Raw genomic sequence first — 21948 nt, 5'->3', positions numbered from 1 at the left:
CTGATTTAAGGTCATGAAAATTAAAATTTTGAAGATTGTGAAATTTTCACCAAATTTCTGATTTTTTCACAAATAAAGCAAGTGATATCAAAGAAATGTTACCACTATCATGAAGTACAATATGTCACACAAAAAAACAATCTTAGAATCAGGGGGATCCGTTTAAGCGTTGCAGAGTTAATACCTCAAAGTGACAGCGGTCAGAATTGTAAAAATTGGCCTAGTCATTAACCCCCTTAAAGCCCAAGACGTATTAATACGTGTCTGTGCCCTGGGCTTTAAGAGCCTGACCCGTATTAATACGTCATTGCGAAGTCGATCGCAGCATTGCGGTGGCTAAGGGGAGGTGATCGCAATACTCATCTCCTCTTCAGGCCTCCAGCACTGTCTGCCGCGGCTTCCCAGATGTAGCCATGACGACCCGATGTCGTCATGACAACATCTGGGTCACCAGACAGCAGGAAGATTTTTTGGTCATGCGCAGTGCATGATCAAACTATCTTCTCCCTGTGCAGCACTGACAGCCTGCATAGCATAGGTATGGTGCTCCATTCCTGTGCTATACAGGCGATCAGAGTAAAAAAAGGGAACAAAACAAAACATAGTGGGACAAAGTATAGAAGTAAAAAAACTGTCAGAAAGTGAAAAAAAAAAATTTGAAAAAATATAAAAAAAAAAAAATATAAAAAATAATCCACCAATAATAAAAATATAATGTACCCATCAAATATTATGAAAAAAAAAACAAAAAACAATAAAAGTACACATTTGGTATCGCCGCGTCCGGAACGACCTGACCTATAAAATTGTCCCACTAGTTAACCCCTTCAGTGAACATGGTAAAAAAAAAAAAATAAAAAACTAAGCAAAATACAATGCTTTATCATACCGCCAAACAAAAAATGGAATAACACGCGATCAAAAAGATGAAAATAAATAAAAATGGTACTGCTGAAAACGTCATCTCGTCCCGCATAAAACAAGCTGCCATAGAGCTCCATCATCCAAAAAATAAAAAAGTTATAGCTCTCAGAATAAAGCGATGCAAAAAAATATTTTTTTCTATAAAATTGCTTTTATTGTGTAAAAGCGCCAAAACACAGAAAAACGATATAAATGTGGTACCGCTGTAAACGTACTGACCCGAAGAATAAAGCTACTTTATCAATTTTACGACACGCGGAGCAGAATAAAAAAATAATAAAAAAAAAAATTCCTGAATTGTTGGTTTTTGTTTATTCTGCCTCCCAAAAATCAGAATAGAAAGCGATCAAAAAATGTCACGTGCCTGAAAATGGCACCAATAAAAACGTCAAGTCATCCCGCAAAAACCAAGCCATCACATGACTCTGTCGGCCAAAATATGGAAAAATTATAGCTCTCAAAATATGGCGATACAAAAACTAGATTTTACAAAAAAATGCGTCTTTTAGTGTGTGACAGCTGTCAATCATAAAAACCCGATATGATTCTGGTATCTCTGTAGTCGCACCGACCCGAAGAATAAAGTAGTCTAATCACTTATACCGTACGAGGAACAGCGTAAAAAAGAAACTCTCGGGTTAGGGTTGTGCTAGGGTTAGGGTTGGGGTTGGGGTTGTTTTTTTTCAAAAGTAAAAAAAAAGAAGAAAAAAAGATGACGATATGGCAACTAGTGTTGAGCGCAAGTGCTCACTACTTGAGTTTGCATCGGGTGCTCGGGTATGCATTGAATATCTTGGGTGCATGAGTGACATGCTCGAGTCTCCGCCCCACATGCTTCGCGGCCCAAAAAAACTTGCGGGGATTGCCTGTCATGCACGAGTGATCCTCGCATGTTTTTTTTGGGGTGTCTAATAACCGTGAAACATGCGGGCGGGGACTCGAGCATGTCACTCAAGCAACCTCGATACATGGTGAATACCTGAGTACCCGATGCAAACTCAAGTAGCGAGCACTTGCGCTCAAGACTAATGACAACTTATTCAATATGATGACCTAATGTTATCAAATTCTGTGTCATACCTCTGGGTTCAAAAAGTTCACTATACCCTTGATAAAATCCTTGAGGGGTGTAGTTTCCAAAATGAGGTCACTTGTGGGGGGTTTCCACTATTTAGGCACATCAGGGGCTCTCCAAACGCGACATGGCATCCGCTCTCGATTCCAGACGATTTTGCGTTCAAAAAGTCACACAGTGCTCCTTTCCTTCTGAACTCTGCCGTGCGCCCAAACACTGTATTTTCCCCACATATGTGGTATTGGCGTACTCAGGAGAAATTGCACAAAAGTTTTTGGGGTCCATTTTCTCCTCTTACTCTTGTGAAAATAAAAGAATTGTGGCTAAAACATAATTTTTGTGGAAAAAGTTAGATTTTTTTTATTTTCACGGCTCCATGTTATAAATTTCTGTAAAGGACTTGGGGGTTCAGGGTGCTCACCACACATCTAGATAAGTTCCCTGAGGGGTCTAGTTTCCAAAATGGTGTCACTTGTGGGGGGTTTCCACTGTTTAGGCACATCAGCAAATTTTACATTCAAAAAGTCAAATGGCTCTCCTTCCCTTCCGAACCCTGACGTGTGCCCAAACAGTGTTTTCCCCCCATATATGGGGTATCTGCGTGCCCAGGGGAAATTGCACAACAAATTTTGGGGTCCATTTTTTCCTGTTACCCCTGCAAAAATAAAAAAAAATTGGGTCTAAAGTAACATTTTTGTGAAAAAAGTTAAATGTTAATTTTTTTCTTCCACATTCCAAAAATTCCTGTCAAGTACCTGAAGGGTTAATAAAGTTCTTGAATGTGGTTTTGAGCACCTTGAGGGGTGCAGTTTTTAGAATGGTGTCACTTTTGGGTATTTTCTGTCATAAAGACCCCTCAAAGTGACTTCAAATATGATGTGGTCCCTAAAAAAATGTTTTTGTAAATTCTGTTGGAAAAATGAGAAATCGCTGGTCAACTTTTAACCCTTATAGCTCCCTAATAAAAAAAAAAATTCCAAAATTGTGCTGATGTAAAGTACACATGTGGAAAATGTTATTTATTAACTATTTTGTGTGACATATCTCTCTGATTTATGGGCATAAAAATTCAAATTTTGAAAATTGGAAAATTTTCGCCAAATTTCCGTTTTTTCACAAATAAACGCAAGTGATATTGAAGAAATTTTACCACAATAATGAAGTACAATATGTCACGAAAAAACAATCTCAGAATCAGTGGGATCCATTGAAGCGTTCCAGAGTTATTACCTCATAAAGTGACACTGGTCAGAATTGTAAAAATTGGCCTGGTCATTAACATGCAAACCACCTTGGATTGTAAAGGGGTATTGGCTCCGTCCTTAAGGGGTTAATGGGGTTGGATGACTTACAAAATTTTTTTAGAAAAGGAAGGGATTGTTAGAAAGTAAATAAAAGAATTTATTCTCAGGCTCTGATCCTCATAGCTGCAGTCCCGGATGCACTGATTGTCTCCGACAAAACTCAGGACTGCTGGAGGTCTAAGATTGGGTGAAGCGGTCAGGTGAATATAGGAGGATGTCATCTTATACACAGCCTATGACAACCCTTCCAGGCTCTCGACAGCTCCAGCCAATCACAGCCTGTCTCATTTATCAGCTGACCGAAAAAAGGGAGAGTCACAATTCCACTCCTGGTGGAGACCACTAAAGCAGCCTGTGTAAAGGAGTGTTGGGGTCAGAACCGGTGAGGACACCTTCTTTTATTAACAAACTGTTCCAAGTTGGACAACGCCTTTAAGATGAGGTCAGTAGTAGGCGTCTCTATAAAAACTTGAAGTGTCCTTCCCATCTGATCTGATTGAGTTTATAGAGATGTTACTGCCATAACAAATTATACAACACCAGGAGAGGGTCATTCATGGGTCCTATTAATTAGGATATGAGCTGTGTAAATGCTCTCAAGATGTTGTGCAGTTACTTTGTCACCTGTACCGCCCAAAGAGCAGTGTCAGATCGTAAATGGAAGCACAATTCAGCTAGTGTTAATCATAGCCACTGAGCAATCCACTGCTCCTCTACGTCCCATTCAGATAGGCATATTATACCCCTGCTTAGCATCTATACGAATGTAACTACCAGACTCCCTGCTGGATGGCAGCCACAGTGCTAGAAGTTCTGTTCTCTAGAATTGTGAGGAAGTTGCACAAACAGCAATTTATTAGCTTAAAAGACGTGGGGATTGAGGCAACATCCAAACACGGGTACAATACACCCATCTGAATGAAACCTGACCATTAATCCCTTTTCGCAGTTCAACAATGAGATGAATCAATTCACAATACGTTCAACAGAACCAACCATTCCTAGCCTAACGACCTTGACTACATGGCGAAACAAGTTACAACTAAGTGCCAAACACATTATTTGTTGTTTTTTTTCTGACTTACCTGACACAGTTGCACCAACTTGTGTGTCACTTACATTACGCTGTTACAGTAGGTCACAGTTGCGATTTTTGCACGTGTGTCATAGATTAAGTTGCTATGTAGCCATAATCTCACAATTGGTCATGGTTGGAGCACTATTCTCCTACATCACATTGGACCATGGATAGGGCATCTTCCCACCATGAACAGGATCTTTACCAGTTACATTTATCATGCTCCTTGTTTATTAAAGTTGTGCAGTAGTTATTAGTAATGAGACTCACACTGCAGTTTGTAGCCAGGATCTTTCTGGAGTCATAGAATAAATTAGTGAAAGGAGCATAAACTCCCCTCTATGTAAAGATCATGGAGTTATCTCATATAATGCTGTTACTCTATCGCTCACAAGCTATTGTCTGCTTTATGGTTCTCACCCACAGATGTCATGGCGCAGGGTAAAGGCTTTACATGTCCTGATGTCATGGATAGCATGTATCAAGTTATAAAACTCATTCAGTGGTCAACTAATAGGCTACACCACTACTCACGTCATTATCTTTTGTACGGATACAATAATTTTGGCAGGTAAATAACTATGTGGTCCCCTACAGTGATCTGAGACATGCAGAATAATGTACTTCTAGTACTTTATAATGCTAGTCATTTTCATGCTCACCGGGAGCTGACATGCGTCTGATGCAGAGCCATGTGTGTCTCCGGGAAAGAAAGTGTGTAGTCAAATTCTGCAATCATTGCTCTTTACATCTGTCCTCAAAGTCTAATATACATTTAGTAATTTAGCGCAGGTAGAAAGGAGCAAGGTTTGCTTGTAGCCTGTAACCTCAGAGCCGTATAGGTCTGCATGAGAGCTGCAGACACAAAACAATATACAATTTGCAAAGTTGCATCAGTTCTAGTGTGTTACAACAAATAAACATGTCTGTAGAGACGCAGTATCCATTTACTCTATCAGAGAAAGTTAAAATCACTATCCTTGTCAGCAATGCGGGATCCACCCTACACTTTGACGTTAAACTATTACCAAGGTTTGCTGGATGGCGATTGGTGCAGTCCTGGACAGCAGCCATCACATGTTGTAACACTAGGCTACTAATTTTTAATTGGACTGGAGTTTGGGTCTGGGATTTAGGAGCAACCAAAAGGTTGGGTGGGAAAGGTTGTTCCCGTAATCCAGCCCAGAGTTTACAGGCCTAATTACAGCAGCTGGGTTAGCTCAGCAAAGTGGAGTTTGTGCTGGAGCTTAAGAGAGATGTTTGTTTGGGGAACATGTTTAACCCCTTCACCCCGAAGCCTGTTTTCACCTTCCTGACCAGGCAATTTTTTTTCAATTCTGACCACTGTCACTTTGAGGTAAGAACTCTAAAAGGCTTCAACGGATTTCACTGAGATTGTTTTTTCGTGACATATTTTACTTCATGATAGTGGTAAAATTTATTCGACATGACTTGCATTTATTTGTGAAAAAAATGGAAATTTAGCAAAAATTTTGAAAATTTTGTGTCCTCAAGTCAGAGAGATATGTCACACAAAATAGTTAATAAATAACATTTCCCACATGTCTACTTTACATCAGCACAATTTTGGAAACAAATTTTTTTTTTGTTACGAAGTTAGAAGGGTTAAAAGTTGACCAGTGATTTCTCATTTTTACAACAAAATTTACAAAACCATTTTTTTTAGGGACCACATTATATTTGAAGAGACTTTGAGGGGTCTATATGACAGAAAATACCCAAAAGTGACACCATTCTAAAAACTGCACCCCTCAAGGTACTCAAAACCAAATTCAAGAAGTTTATTAACCCTTCAGGTGCTTCACAGGAATTAATAGAATTGGAAGGAAAAAAAGAGCATTTTACTTTTTAGTTACAAAAATTATCTTTTCGCCCAATTTTTTTTTATTTTCACAAGGGTAACAGGAGAAAATGAACACCAAAAGTTGTTGTGCAATTTCTCCTGAGTACGCAGATACCTCATTTGTGGGGTGAAACCACTGTTTGGGCGCACGTCAGGGCTCAAAAGGGAAGGAGCACCATTTGACTTTTTGAATGCAAAATTGGCTGGAATTGAGAGCGGGTGCCATGTCGCATTTGGAGAGCCCCTGATGTGCATAAACAATGGAAACCCCCCCACAAGTGACCCCATTTTGGAAACTAGACCCCTCAATGAACTTATCTAGATGTGTATTGAGCACTTTGAACCCCCAGTTGCTTCACAGAAAATTATAATGTTGAGTTGTGAAAATAAAAAAAAATCTATTTTTTTCCGCAAAAATTATCTTTTCACCCCAATTTCTTTATTTTCACAAGGGTAACAGGAGAAAATGGACACCAGAAGTTGTTGTGCAATTACTCCTGAATATGCTGATACCCCATATGTGGAGGAAAACCACTATTTGGGCACACAGCAGGACTCAAAAGGGAAGGAGTGACGTTTTGGAATGCAGTCTTTCATGGAATGGTCTTCCGGCGTTATGTCACGTTTGGAGAACCCCTGATGTGCCAAAACAGAGGAAATCCACACAAACCCACAAGTGACCCTATTTTGGAAAGTACACCCCTCAAGGAATTTATCTAGAGGCATAGTTTTATAGTAATGATTATAATGCTTTTGGTTTTACTGGTGTATGAATTCATAACGTGGTATGTGTGAATTGTGCGGAGTACATCAGATTATAATAGTGTGTTGTGCCAACAGGTTAAAAACAAATTTTAATAATTTGTGGACGTGTGGTACGCTCAGGGAAGGTTTCACAATGGTAAATTGTGTCTTTTCGAATTCCCCTTTTGGAGCATTCTCTGCACCATTTTTTGTGATTTTCCCTTTCTGCCAGTTTGGGGAACCTCTCCTGGAAAATGCTGACCTGGGACAATACAGGCACTATCAGTTTCAGAAGTACTGGGACCCTCAACTTCCCGAGTGCCAAACATTAGGGTCTTGATGACTACCTCCTGAAACTGAAGAAGGGCCCCGTATTGCCTGCAGATCTAAACAGCGCAAAAGGATTGTACAATGCCATCTGTACAATGTGCACGGCTAATTTTAGGTACCATACTTTAGCTTTTCGCATGGCACTGTATGGTTTGAGGACCTGATATGAGAGCTCTACAACCCCCATGAAGTTATTATAGTCCAAGATACAATCTGGCTTTGGGACTTGTGTTGTTGTACCTCGGGGAGTGACAAGGGAGCTGTTGTCACGGTGTATGATGGTCAAGATAAGGACATCCCGCTTGTCCTTATACTTGACCACCAACATGTTATCACAGCATTGGGCTCTGATTTCGCCTCTTCTGTTGCCCAATTAGTGGCTTAGTGAGGCTACTCTGATTTTTTTCGCACGGTGCTGCATGCAACTGTACCTCTGACAAAGAGGGTCTGAAGAGCAGGATGCTGGTGTAAAAGTTATCAATGTAGAGGTGATAACCCTTATCCAGCAGTGGGTGCAGCAATTTCCACACAATTTTCCCACTCACCCCCAGGACAGGAGGGCATTCAGGGGAGGCAATCTGGGTGTCTTTCCCTTCGTAGACCCTAAATCTGTGGGTGTACCCGGAGGTACTCTCGCACAGCTTGTACAGTTTTATTCTATACCTGGCCCTCTTACTGGGCAGGTATTGTCGGAATTTTAATCTCCCTTTAAAATGAACCAGAGATTCATCTATAGCGATGTCCCTTTAGGGGTTGTATGCCTCAGCAAATTTTCTGGCCGAATTTTGTGTAGACGATCAAAGTTAGGATCGTCTCGGGGAGGACACTGCGCATTATCATTATAATGCAAAAATTTTTTGATCTCTTCAAATCGTGTCCTTGTCATGGCCATATGGAATACCGTTGTGCTGCAGAGAATATTAGTATTCCAGTATTGCTGAAGCTCTGTTTTTTTGATTATGTCCAATATGCAGCACAATGCCCCAAAATGTCATAATCTCTGCAGCATTTACAGGGGTCCATCTGGCGTATGATGACGTTGGGTTTTGGGCGAAAAATTGATGGGCATACAAATTTGTCTGAGTCACCATAACATTTATTATTTCCTTGCTGAAAAAGAATTTGAAGAAGTCAATTTCAGTGAGGCCTGTAACATCAAATTGGATTCCTGAGTTGCCAATGAATCCGGAATTACAGGCTGACAATTTTTGGGGGTGCAGTCCATATGGGATCGATTGCTGTAGGGGTTGCCTGTGTCCTAGGACGCCTTGCTGGGGGTTCTTCCTCACTAGATGAGGAGGAGGAAGAAGAAGAATAGAGGAACGTGGGATCTTCCTCACTGCCTGGATCTGTGTCGGAGGCAAAGAAAGAGTATGCCTCATCTGCTGAATAGCATCTTCTTGATGAATGGGCCATTATTATTTTAATTTTCAAAACACTGGGTGCTTTTACAAGTGTATTGTGTGGGGCCTGTGTAAGGGGTACTATTTATTATAAAAAATAGAGAAAAACAAGAGAGAAAAAGTAAAAATTTTAAAAAAACACTTAATAGAAAAAAAATTACAAGAAAAATAGATGTAAAAAAAAAAAAAAAAAGTTTGTCTAAAAAAAATTACAGTGACGTTCACTACACTAATGCCCTACCTATAAATTTACCCGACGCTAACTATTCTTTCTTTTTTTGCAAAAGAAAAACGGACGTCACCAACAATGTAACGTACGCTCCCCTAATGCACTCACTAAAAATTTACTTGATGCAAATAATTATTTTTTTTTGCAAAAGAAAAATGTACGTCACCAAATGCTGTGAAGTCCGCTACTATAATACGCTACCACGCTATCTATAAAACTATTCTGTATTTTTTTTTCTCTAAAACAAAATTGGACGTCACCAAAAACTGTGACGTCCGCTACCTTGCTACCTTTGGAACTACTGTACACTACACTATTATTTAAAAAAAATAAAAAAAATAAATAAATAAAATCGTACGTCACTTACACTGTGATATCCGCTACGCTAACTACGCCAACTAAAGAAAGTCCCGTGGCGCAGACTCTGATCATCAGCGATACTGATCAGAGTGCTGCAGCCACGGGAAGAGCATGGATGCTCAGCGCAGGACACCGCGCTCAAAATAAAGCGCAAAAAAGTGCGCAAAAAATTCAATTGGGATTGAGGAGAGGGAAAGGGACTGGAGCATGGATTGGGGAACTGCTGCTGCGATCACAGAGGAGTCACACAACAGCCAGCAGCAAACAGCACAGGAGGAGATCTGAGCACACAGCTCAGATCACACAGGAGATCGCAGGAGCAGGAGGCTCCACAGACAGCACTTGATCACAGTGGGGATATCACTGGCCACCAATGTCTCTAAGGTACAGCAGGGGGGTCTCAACCTCTCTGCACACCAACACTGAGGTAAAGATGGTGTGCAGAGCGATGATCGGTATTTTAGATTAACCCCTTTGGCGCTGATTGGCTGAACAATACTTTCTGGCCAATCAGTGCCACAGTGGTTAATCAGGAGAGGTGACGTCGGGATCACCCCACCCATAGTGATCACCGACGCGGAGGGGGAAGGGGGGCGGTACAGACCATCCGGAGCGATGTGCAGGGATGGCATGCTGTCAGAGACAGTAGCCATCTTAACCCGGTCACTCCGCGATGCAGCGCAGTGACCGGAAATAGTGGCGCAGTACATGTACTGCTCTTTGCTCCCGCAAAGTAGTACATGTACGGCCCATGTTGCGAAGGGGTTAAACTGCTTGAGCGGCTATGGCCTGGAATACCTACATATACTTTGTTTCATTGCGCATGAAGAAAAGACTATTTATGTTATACATTTACGCTTGAGAAAGGCTGCTTTCCTTGTGGAGCTGTAAAGCTTATGAAGGACAATAAACTTTATGCTGTTTTGAGATAAAAGCTCTGTGCCGTATTACAACTCTACATGCCTGGGAATGATCTGCACAATATATGCCTGGCAGGGGTGGATTATGAGAAGCCAGGGCCCCGGGCGGTTTAGAAGGCGTGCCCCCCCCCCCCCAGGTAACCAATGGATCACGTGACATGTCACTTAATCCCTTTTTGATAGATCATGTGAGTAACACACAGGTGCTCTGGTGCAGATCTGTAGATGGAAAAAGACAGATAGTGGCATGCATAACGCACCACGCAAATGTTTCCCTTGTATACAGCACTATACATAGCACAGCACTATATAAAATACAGCAGAGGTGGGAGATTCATTTTCCCGAGGGGCCACATGAGAGACCGTGACTGGTGGAGGCCGAACAATAGGCTGAAATTAATTCTGCTCAATATTAATATTAATTTATTAATTATAATCATTTTAATTTAATTGCATGACTTAATATGGAGCACAATTAAGTATGCGGACATCCCCCTATATACAGTATGAGTCCCCACATAGCTCCCTATATCCAGTATGGGCCTCCATATAGCTCCCTATATCCAGTATGGGCCTCCATATAGCTCCCTATATCAAGTATGGGCCTCAATATAGCTCCCTATATCCAGTATGGGCCTCCATATAGCTCCCTATATATAGTGTGAGGCCGCACGCAGCTCCCTATATACAGTGTGAGGCCGTACGCAGCTCCCTATATACAGTGTGAGGCCGCACGCAGCTCCCTATATACAGTGTGAGGCCGCACGCAGCTCCCTATATACAGTGTGAGGCCGCACGCAGCTCCCTATATACAGTGTGAAGCCGCACGCAGCTCCCTATATACAGTGTGAGGCCGCACGCAGCTCCCTATATACAGTGTGAGGCCGCACGCAGCTCCCTATATACAGTGTGAAGCCGCACGCAGCTCCCTATATACACTGTGAGGCTGCACGCAGCTCCCTATATACACTGTGAGGCCGCACGCAGCTCCCTATATATACACACATACAGTACAGACCAAAAGTTTGGACAGACCTTCTCATTTAAAGATTTTTCTGTATTTTCATGACTTTGAAAATTGTATATTCACACTGAAGGCATCAAAACTATGAATTAACACATGTGGAATTATATGCTTAACAAAAAAGTGTGAAACAACTGAAAATATGTCTTATATTCTAGGTTCTTCAAAGTAGCCACCTTTTGCTTTGACGACTGCTTTGCACACTATTGGCATTCTCTTGATGAGCTTCAAGAGGTAGTCACTGGGAATGGTCTTCCAACAATCTTGAAGGCGTTCCCAGAGATGCTTAGCACTTGTTGGCCCTTTTGCCTTCACTCTGCGGTCCAGCTCACCCCAAACCATCTCGATTGGGTTCAGGTCTGGTGACTGTGGAGGCCAGGTCATCTGGCGTAGCACCCCATCACTCTCCCTCTTGGTCAAATAGCCCTTACACAGCCTGGAGGTGTGTTTGGGGTCATTGTCCTGTTGAAAAATAAATGATGGTCCAGCTAAACGCAAACCGGATGGAATAGCATGCTGTGGTAGCCATGCTAGTTCAGTATGCCTTCAATTTTGAATAAATTCCCAACAGTGTCACCAGCAAAGCACCCCCACACCATCACACCTCCTCCTCCATGCTTCACGGTGGGAACCAGGCATGTAGAGTCCATCCGTTCACCTTTTCTGCGTCGCACAAAGACACGGTGGTTGGAACCAAAGACCTCAAATTTGGACTCATCAGACCAAAGCACAGATTTCCACTGGTCTAATGTCCATTCCTTGTGTTCTTTAGCCCAAACAAGTCTCTTCTGCTTGTTGCCTGTCCTTAGCAGTGGTTTCCTAGCAGCTATTTTACCATGAAGGCCTGCTGCACAAAGTCTCCTCTTAACAGTTGTTGTAGAGATGTGTCTGCTGCTAGAACTCTGTGTGGCATTGACCTGGTCTCTAATCTGAGCTGCTGTTAACCTGTGATTTCTGAGGCTGGTGACTCGGATAAAATTATCCTCAGAAGCAGAGGTGACTCTTGGTCTTCCTTTCCTGGGGCGGTCCTCATGTGAGCCAGTTTCTTTGTAGCGCTTGATGGTTTTTGCAACTGCACTTGGGGACACATTCAAAGTTTGCCCAATTTTTCAGACTGACTGACCTTCATTTCTTAAAGTAATGATGGCCACTCGTTTTTCTATACTTAGAATTTGTATTATGGCAAGAAAAAAGCAGCTAACAGTCTATTCAGTAGGACTATCAGCTGTGTATCCACCTGACTTCTGCACAACACAACTGATGGTCCCAACCCCATTTATAAGGCAAGAAATCCCACTTATTAAACCTGACAGGGCACACCTGTGAAGTGAAAACCATTTCTGGTGACTACCTCACCAAGAGTGTGCAAAGCAGTCATCAAAGCAAAAGGTGGCTACTTTGAAAAACCTAGAATATAAGACATATTTTCAGTTGTGTCACACTTTTTTGTTAAGTATATAATTCCACATGTGTTAATTCATAGTTTTGATGCCTTCAGTGTGAATGTACAATTTTCAAAGTCATGAAAATACAGAAAAATCTTTAAATGAGAAGGTGTGTCCAATCTTTTCGTCTGTACTGTACATACATGCACATATGCACGCACACATCTACAAATACACACAATTCAACATATATAGATATATTCACATATATACACACAAGCATACGTTAGCACATGTATACAACCTCAGCTACATACAAATACATTGTCCCTACTTTTACAGCCCTTGATTGGAGCATCCAGACACATAGCGCTCACCTGCTGGGCGGCTTGCCTCCGGTCCGGCCCACCCTCCTGGATCCTGTTCTTCAAGTCTCCCAGGCATGGAGGCTGGCAGGTATGACCGCGCACAGCGGGGTGCGTCATGCGGCTGCGTCTGCTATCCCATGATGCCGCCGGCCGGGCACAGCAGCACGCAGAAGTACAGTGCTCCTCAGTTGGTTGGGGACCGGCGCAGCTCTCCTCTGCTCTGCAGTGCGGTAGTCACAGGAGGTCCGGGGCTCAGGTAAAGAAGTCCCCGGATTTACAGCAACACGACTTGCACCACCAATGGAGGTGCACAAAACATTATAGTGAGGGCAATCTGGCCATGCCCCCCCCCACAGAGCCCCCGGCGGTAGCCCAGATTGCCCTCATTATAATCCGCCTATGATGCCTGGCATAGCTGGGAAAACCTTAATCATTGCTGCTTTTACATTTTTTCAAAACTACCTTTGAACTCCAAAAGCCCACTACACTGCCGTGAGGCATTTTTTTTGCGAAATAGAAGTTGCTTTTCACCACTTTTTAAAAATAAACTGTCATCAGTTTCATCCTGCCCAAACTACAGCCATCATGAATCAGCCAATGGGCACCTTATTGCAGCCAGGTATGTTTTACTCTGAAATGCCAGAGAATATATTTCAGAGAATATATACTTTGAAAACCTGTCCAGGGACCATGCATCTTGGATAACTAGGCCGTGGCTAGTCCATGGATGCTTCTCCCCGGCTAACCTAGACCAGGTTTCATCCTATTTATTATACATTGCTTATATAGCGCTGTCATATTCCACAGCACTTTACAGACATTATCGACACTGTCCCCATCAGGGCTCACAATCTAAATTCCCTATCAGTGTGTCTTTGGAATGTGGGAGGAAACCGGAGAACCCGGAGGAAACCCACGCAAACACGGGGAGAACATACAAACTCCTTACAGATATTGTCCTTGGTGGGGGATTGAACACAGCACTGCAAAGCAACAGAGCTAACCACTGAGCCACCATACTGCCATACCCTGTGTGTGCAGGGGGATAGAATTGTCAGTAAAAGGGTTGTATTCTCTGATGTAAAGCTCAACCCAAAGAGTTTCCACGTTACTGGAAGCACAAAGGCTCTGGAAACGTGACACTGCTCTATTCGCCCCCCCCCCCAAAAAAAACAACAACAACCCAAAGTGAAATCTACACTCCTAAGTGCTTATTTCTGGAAAACACTGGTGAGTGGGTGGGGGGTTGCTTGTCTGACACCTAAGGGGCGCTACAAATGGCTCGAGCAAACCAGTCAAATAACGCTCCTTGCTTCTGAGCCCCATTGTGTTCCCAAACATTACTATACAGACACATATGGGGTATTTTGTGTTCGTGAGAAAATATGTAACAAGTTCTCCTATTAACTGTGATGAAAATGAAGTCTGTGGCTAAAACAACATTTTATGCTCACTAAATCTCTAAATTTATTGAAGGGTATAGTTTGTAAAATGGGACCACTTTTTGGAGGGGTTTTGGTGAGGAGATTTTGTGTCTGCAAACCATTCCAGCAAAATCTCCACTCCAAAACGACGCTCCATCCTTTCTGCCCTAACAGTAGTTTCTGAACATATATGGGATATTGGCCTACCCAGGAGAAATTGTGATTGTTTTTTTTTCTGAAAATAAATAATTTGAGGATACAGCATCATTTTAGTGGAAATAAAAAAAACAAAAAACAAAATTTAGGCTACACATCCAAATGCTATAAACTTCTGTGAACTCTAAGAAGGTGAAAGACATGGCTGAATGCATGGTGGAGCCTAAGTAAAAGAACACTGCCATCTAGTGACCGGAGAGTATAACAACTGGGAACAAAAAGAGAGCAAGCAGGAACTAAAAAGTGTGGGTTGCCGGTTGGAAGCTGAAGCAAGAGACACCTGGTCATGTGACAAGTTGTGTTACAGTTAGAAAATATAAAAAGCCCCTGAGGCCAGGGCGGAGGATGAGTCATCACCTGGAACTGTGTAAGGTCAGACGTGCAGTGCTAGCTGAACTGGCTTACAGCCACATCTAAGAGATGTGAGATGGCAGGACAAGTTCCTTTGAGCAGACCAAGATGCCCAAGTAGCCAAGCAGAGAACCACTCAGGTGATGCAGTAGGACGGGGTCCTCGAGTGAGCGGTTAAATAAGTACAGACAATCCAGCGAGCGGTTAAAGGAACATTGGACAATCCACAAGGCTGGGATGGGCTACTGGACAATAAGCAAGCAGCTTGATGAGAAGACAACTGTTGGCACAATTATTAGAACATGGAAGAAACACAAGATGACTGTCCATCTTCCTCAGTCTGGGGCTCTATGCAGGATCTCGTCTCATGGGGTAAGGAGGATTCTAAGAAAGGTCAGGAATCAGCCCAGAACTACACAGCAGGACCTGGTCAGTGACCTGAAGAGATCTCAAACATTACCATTAGTAACACACTACGCCATCATTGATTAAATTCCTGCAGGGCATGCAAGGCCCCCTGCTCAGGCAAGCACATGTCCAGGCCCATTTAAAGCTCACCAATGACCATCTTGATGATCCAGAGGAGGCATGGGAGAAGGTCATGTGGTCAGATGAGACCAAAATAGAACATTTAGTATTAACTCCATTCGCCATGTTTAGAGGAAGGATGAGTACAACCGCAAGAACACCGTCCCAACCATGAAGCATGGTGGGGGAAACATCATACTTTGGTGGTGCTTTTCAGCAAAGGGGACAGGATGACTGCATTATATTGAAGGGAGGATGTATCATGTATCGCACGATTTTGGCCAACAACCCCCTTCCTTCAATAAGAGCATTGAAGATGGGTTGCCCTGGCTGCGTGACCCAAAACACGCAGCCATGGCAACTAAGGAGTGGCTCTGTAAGAAGCATTTCAAGGTCTTGGAGTCGCCTAGCCAGTCTCCAGACCGGAACCCAATAGAAAATTTTTGGAGGGAGCTGAAACTCTATGTTGCCCAGCGACAGCCCCGAAACCTGAAAGATCTGGAGAGCTGTATGGAGGAGTGGACCAAAATCCCTGCTGAAGTGTTTGCAAACTTAGTCAAGAACTACAGGAAGCGTCTGACCTCTGTAATTGCAAACAAAGGTTTCTGTACCAAATATTAAGTTCTGTTTTTTTTATTGTATCACTTATTTCATGCAATAAAATGCAATTATGTACAAATCATAAAATGTGATTTTCTGGATTTTTTAAGATTCTGTCTCTCACAGGTAAAGTGTACCTACGATAAAAATTACAGACCTCTCCATTCTTTGTAGGTGGGAATTACAAAATCGCCTGTGTATCAAATACTTATTTTCCCCACTGCACCTAGAATAACAACCCTCAGTATTGTGAACTAGTTTAACGTTTCTTGTAATCAGGGGTGCCACCAGGAATTCCATACTGGCAAAATTTTCGGGCCCCCTTAAGACTCCGCCCAGGCTCCACCCCAGCTCCGCCTCCACATCTTGAACCTTCCACAGTCCCACCGCCCACTCTTGGAAAAACTCCACTTCTGCACCACGTCCTCCTCACCAATCACACATTACCAGTTCCCAGTGAACACCAGATCACATACATTGCCACCACGATAAGGTAGACTCTTCTGGCCGGGCCCTACTCTACTCTAACCTATTAAAAATTTATTAAAATATCCAATACTCTTTTTAGGTATATTTTTATTTATTTTATTTCTTTAATGTGTCACATACATTTTTTAAAATGACCAATAATATCACATACAAGGATCAAATACCACCACACCATGACCAGACCACATATTACCACCATATAGTGACCAAATAATACCACATACAAGGGACAAATACCGCCACACAATGACCAGACCACATATTGCCACCACATGGTTACTGAATAATACCACATACAAGGGACAAATACCGCCACACCATGACTGGACCACATATTACCACCACATAGTGACCGAATACTAGAATACTGATCATTAATAAAAAAACACAATACTAATATTACCATGAGTACCATTATACACGGGAGCTCTGTACATGGTATACAGTGTATAATGTAAGTGTACAGGTAATATAGTGATCACTAGTGACATTATACACAGGAGCCCTGAACATAGTATAGAGTGTATAGTGTCAGTGTAACGCACTGACTCACTGGTGATGTATCTAGGTGAAGTCCTTCATCTACACTTTTGTCCTTCATCCAGCACTTCTTCCAGCCAGGACTCTGCAGAAAATAACACATAGTTATCTAGACCACATTTCCCAACTTCTACATTATACAGCTGAATACAGACGTGCATCCACCATTAATATATAATTAGTCATCATGCAACCCACCATTCCAAATATAAATTGTAATCCACCACTGTGCCCCCACTAACTGTAAATAGCCACTTCCCCACCTAATATATAAATTAATTAGAACCTGTACACTTTCCCCCAATTACCAGTCACACTCCTGCATCCTCAATGCCCCCTACTCTGTACCTCCTGCTCCCCCGATTCATTATATTTACATGCACCCTCTGCCCCAATTCATTGTCATGTCCGTGCTCTCCCCACCCCCACCCTCTATTCATCATTTACTCTCCTCCACTCCCAATTCATCATTTGCTCTCCCACCCCCCACTCCCAATTCATCATTTGCTCTCCCCACCCCCCACTCCCAATTCATCATTTGCTCTCCCCACCCCCCACTCCCAATTCATTTGCTCTCCCCTCAATTCATCATTTTCTCTCCCCACTCCCATTCACCATTTGCTCTCGCCACCCCTTCACTCCCAATTCACCATTTGGTCTCCCCACCCCCCCACTCCCAATTCATCATTTAGTCTCCTCACACCCCACTCCCAATTCACCATTGGCTCTCCCCCAACTCTCAATTCATCATTTGCTCTCTGCACTCCCCATTCACCATTTGCTCTCATCACCACCCACCCCCATTCATCATTTGCTCTCCCCATCCCCAATCCCAGTTCATCATTTGCTCTCCCCACCCCCCACTCCCAGTTCATCATTTGTTGTAATCACCCCCACTCCCAATTCACCATTTGCTCTCACCCATCTCTCAATTCATCATTTGCTCTCCCCACCCCCATTCACGATTTGCTCTCCCCACCCCCTACTCCCAATTCACCATTTGCTCTCCTCACAACTCTCAATTCATCATTTGCTCTCCTCATCCCAATTCACCATTTGCTCTCCCCCCAGCTCTCAGTTGATCATTTGCTCTCCCCACCCCCTACTCCCAATTCATCATTTGCTCTCCCCGCCCCCGTTCATCATTTTCTGTAATCACCCCCTACTCCCAATTCACCATTCGCTCTCCCCACCCCCACTCCCAATTTGTTCTCCCCCAACTCTCAATTCATCATTTGCTCTCCCCACCCCTCAATCCCAGTTCATCATTTGCTCTCCCCACCCCCCACTCCCAGTTCATCAATTGCTGTAATCACCCCCCACTCCCAATTCATCATTTGCTCTCCCCCAACTCTCAATTCATCATTTGCTCTCCCCACCCCCCATTTGTTCTCCCCACTCCCCGTTCATCATTTGCTGTAATCACCCCCCACTCTCAATTCATCATTTGCTCTCCCCACCCTCCACTCCTCCATGTACTCACCCCCCCACTCCCAATTCACCATTTGCTCTCCCCCAACTCTCAGTTCATCATTTGCTCTCCCCCAACTCTGTTCATCATTTTCTCCCCCCCGTTCATCATTTGTTGTAATCACCCCCACTCCCAATTCACCATTTGCTCTCCCCATCTCTCAATTCATTTGCTCTCTGCACCCCCCATTCACCATTTGCTCTCCCCACCCCCTACTCCCAATTCACCATTTGTTCTCCTCACAACTCTCAATTCATCATTTGCTCTCCTCACCCCAATTCACCATTTGCTCTCCCCCAACTCTCAGTTAATCATTTGCTCTCCCCACCCCCCACTCCCAGTTCATCATTTGCTGTAATCACCCCCACTCCCAATTCACCATTTGCTCTCCCCCAACTCTCAATTCATCATTTGCTCTCCTGCCCCGTTCATCATTTGCTGTAATCACCCCCCACTCCCAATTCACCATTCGCTCTCCCCACCCCCAATTTATTTGCTCTCCCCCAACTCTCAATTCATCATTTGCTCTCCCCACCCCCCAATCCCAATTCATCATTTGCTCTCCCCACCCCCCAATCCCAGTTCATCATTTGCTCTATCCACCCCCCACCCCCAGTAATCATTTGCTGTAATCACCCCCCACTCCCAATTCATTTGCTCTCCCCTAACTCTCAATTCATCATTTGCTCTCCCCACCCCCCAATCCCAATTCATCATTTGCTCTATCCACCCCCCACTCCCAGTCATCATTTGCTGTAATCACCCCCCACTCCCAATTCATCATTTGCTCTCTCCACCCCCCATTTGTTCTCCCCACTCCCCGTTCATCATTTGCTGTAATCACCCCCCACCCCCAATTCATCATTTGCTCTCCCCACCCTCCACTCCTCCATGTACTCACACCCCCACTCCCAATTCACCATGTGCTCTTCCCACCACTCCACTACCAATTCACCATGTGCTCATTCCCCCAGTCCCAATTCTCCATGTGCTTACCCCCCACCTCCCAATTCTCCATGTGCTCATCCTCCCACTCCCAAGGCATCATGTGCTCACCCCAAGACCATTTAATTAATTCTATTTAAAAAAATAAAGTTTTCATACCTACCTCTCATACGCAGCTGTACTGTCATCCTTGCGCTCTATGCAGGCGCATACGCGATTAGTCATCGCATATGCGCCTTCACCAGCGCGTCACTGAAGGGGAGGAAGGACTCCCTTTGAGCTGCTGCATGGCCGTTCAGTCTTGAAGGCTGTGAGCGCTCCTAGGGTCCCTGCGCTGAGGAAAGGTACGCTGCCGGGTTCTCTCGACTTCTGGTCAGGTGACGGCGTGCACGCGTTATCACCTGACCAGAAGTCAGAAGAAGTATGAGGGAGCTGTTGAAGCTGCGCGGCTGCAGAGCTTTGGCAAGGCACTCAGCGCCGAGGTGTGCGCTCGGCACTTTGTTACAGCATGGGGCACAAGAGGGGGGGCCCCCTCTGTACTGCTGCATACAGCAGTAAGGGCAGTAGTGCCCTGATGGCAGCCCTGCTTGTAATCACTAAACCTTTAGATATTTCCTTTCATTTCTACTAAATTGTTTGTAGTAAATAAATCAATTGGTTCAAGTTATTATAGCACCATTTATTCCATTGCGCTTTACATGTTTTTTATTATGCATAACCCTTTTCACAAGTATAACAAGAGAAAACATGAGTATCATGGCATAAGATACATTTTATTAAAGAGTAATATTAGAATCATAATAGTACAAAATTCATGATGCAAAAGAAAGGGGACATGGAATAAAATGAGTCAGGTCCAGCGACAACGTGCACAATCCAAAGGGGCCCCAGTGTATCCCATAAGAGTGGCAGGGAATATATATAAATTGTTATCTGTCGATAGCCCCAAACAACCTTAGTAGGGAATACAACTGTCATAAGTATCAAGTGACAGAGGCAATGCCAACGGAAACTCACCACAGAACTGGGGGGCCCGAGAGGTAGGGCAGGGTGTCACATGGGGGCTGCAGGCATGAGATCACGCCCCAACGCGCGTTTTGCCTGGAAACAACAAGGCTTTCTCAAGAGGTGCTTCAGATCCCCTTCCAGGACCTTCCTATATACACCCCAGGTAAATCACATGAATGGTCATGTGACCGCATATCACAAGGTCCTAGTATGCCAGAGTGCATACTGGCGCATGCAATTCATAACTCCATGCAGCGTCTGCTCATAACTCTTCGACGATTCGGGCCATCCCGGTCGGACAGTTTCTCAGGATGAGGTGGATTTGCTCTACCAATCACAACTTTGAGAAACAGGCCACAGATCTGGCTGAACGTTTTAAACAACGAGGCTATAGTAATAGATGCATCGGCCGTTGCTATGGGAGGGCTCGGAATACCTCCCGTAACCATCTTCTGTACCCCGCTCACAGGCAACCTAAACACACATCGGATGGGATTCGCTTCATCTCCACTTATAATCCCGGGTGGAGTTCGAAGCGACATATCCTATACCGCCACTGGGATATTCCCTACGGGACCACATGGGGAATTACCCACTCATGACTGCCCGTCGAGCCCAGAATTTGAGTGATTTACTAGTTTCGAGTCACTACCTTCCTACTCTTCCAAGTCCATTCCGATCTCGCGAACCCATGGTGGGTTGTTTTCCCTGTGGCCACTGTTTGGCATGCACCAATGTCCTGCGGTGCACCTCATTTACATCTTCTGACCAATCTCGTTCTTATAAAATCCAGAAATAACTTTCTTGTGGCACCACACACGTGGTTTAGTATGCCACGTGTGATTGCCATTTGATTTATGTCAGATTAACCTCTAGGGAACTTAGGGTCAGGGTGCGAGAGCAGGTGAGAGACATTGGCGCAGCCAATAAAGCTGCCGACTCCAGGGAGCTCAAGACGTTACCACGACATTTCAAGGCAGTCCATAATAGTGATCCGAAATGCTTGAAAATACGTGGCATTGACGTGATTAATCTTGGCTCTCGGGGTGGCAACTATAAACAACTTTTGGCACAGAAGGAGGCAAGATAGATTTCTACTCTAGACACCATGGCTCCGCGGGGGCTGAATGAGAGTTTGGGTTTTTCATCTTTTCTGTGACAATATATGCTCTCCTGCTACCTCCGTTCAGTCCTTTTTCATCTCGGACTGGGCTGGGGTTAATTTGTTTTTATGATTGGTTTTAATTTTCTTATTCTTTTCCTCTTATGCAGTGATCCCTCACTTGGACCCTTCAGTGTACCCCTTCTATTTATATTTGTTTCGATTGATCCCATGGACCCTTGATGGTTCCTTGAATTGGCATAATG

At 43.7% G+C, this 21948-nt stretch overlaps 1 protein-coding gene across 2 annotated transcripts in view; it reads right to left on the bottom strand.

Annotated features, from left to right (window-relative positions):
- Positions 1–19957, bottom strand: part of DEPDC7 (DEP domain containing 7) — a 102393-nt gene extending 82436 nt beyond the window's left edge. For both annotated transcript variants that reach the window (XM_073658114.1, XM_073658116.1), the window contains exons 1-2: positions 19736–19957; positions 17170–17241 (exon numbers count right to left, since the gene is read on the bottom strand). The gene's annotated coding sequence lies outside the window, so the exon portion shown is untranslated. The remainder of the gene's footprint in view (positions 1–17169; positions 17242–19735) is intronic.
- Positions 19958–21948: the final 1991 nt, after the last annotated feature.

This window comes from Phyllobates terribilis, unplaced genomic scaffold (assembly GCF_046119375.1).
Source record: "Phyllobates terribilis strain yellow unplaced genomic scaffold, ASM4611937v1 Scaffold_13__5_contigs__length_258822181, whole genome shotgun sequence".
Lineage (NCBI taxonomy): Eukaryota > Metazoa > Chordata > Amphibia > Anura > Dendrobatidae > Phyllobates > Phyllobates terribilis.
The sequence above is the reverse complement of the archived record's forward strand: the minus strand, read 5'-3'. Positions and strand labels throughout refer to the sequence as shown.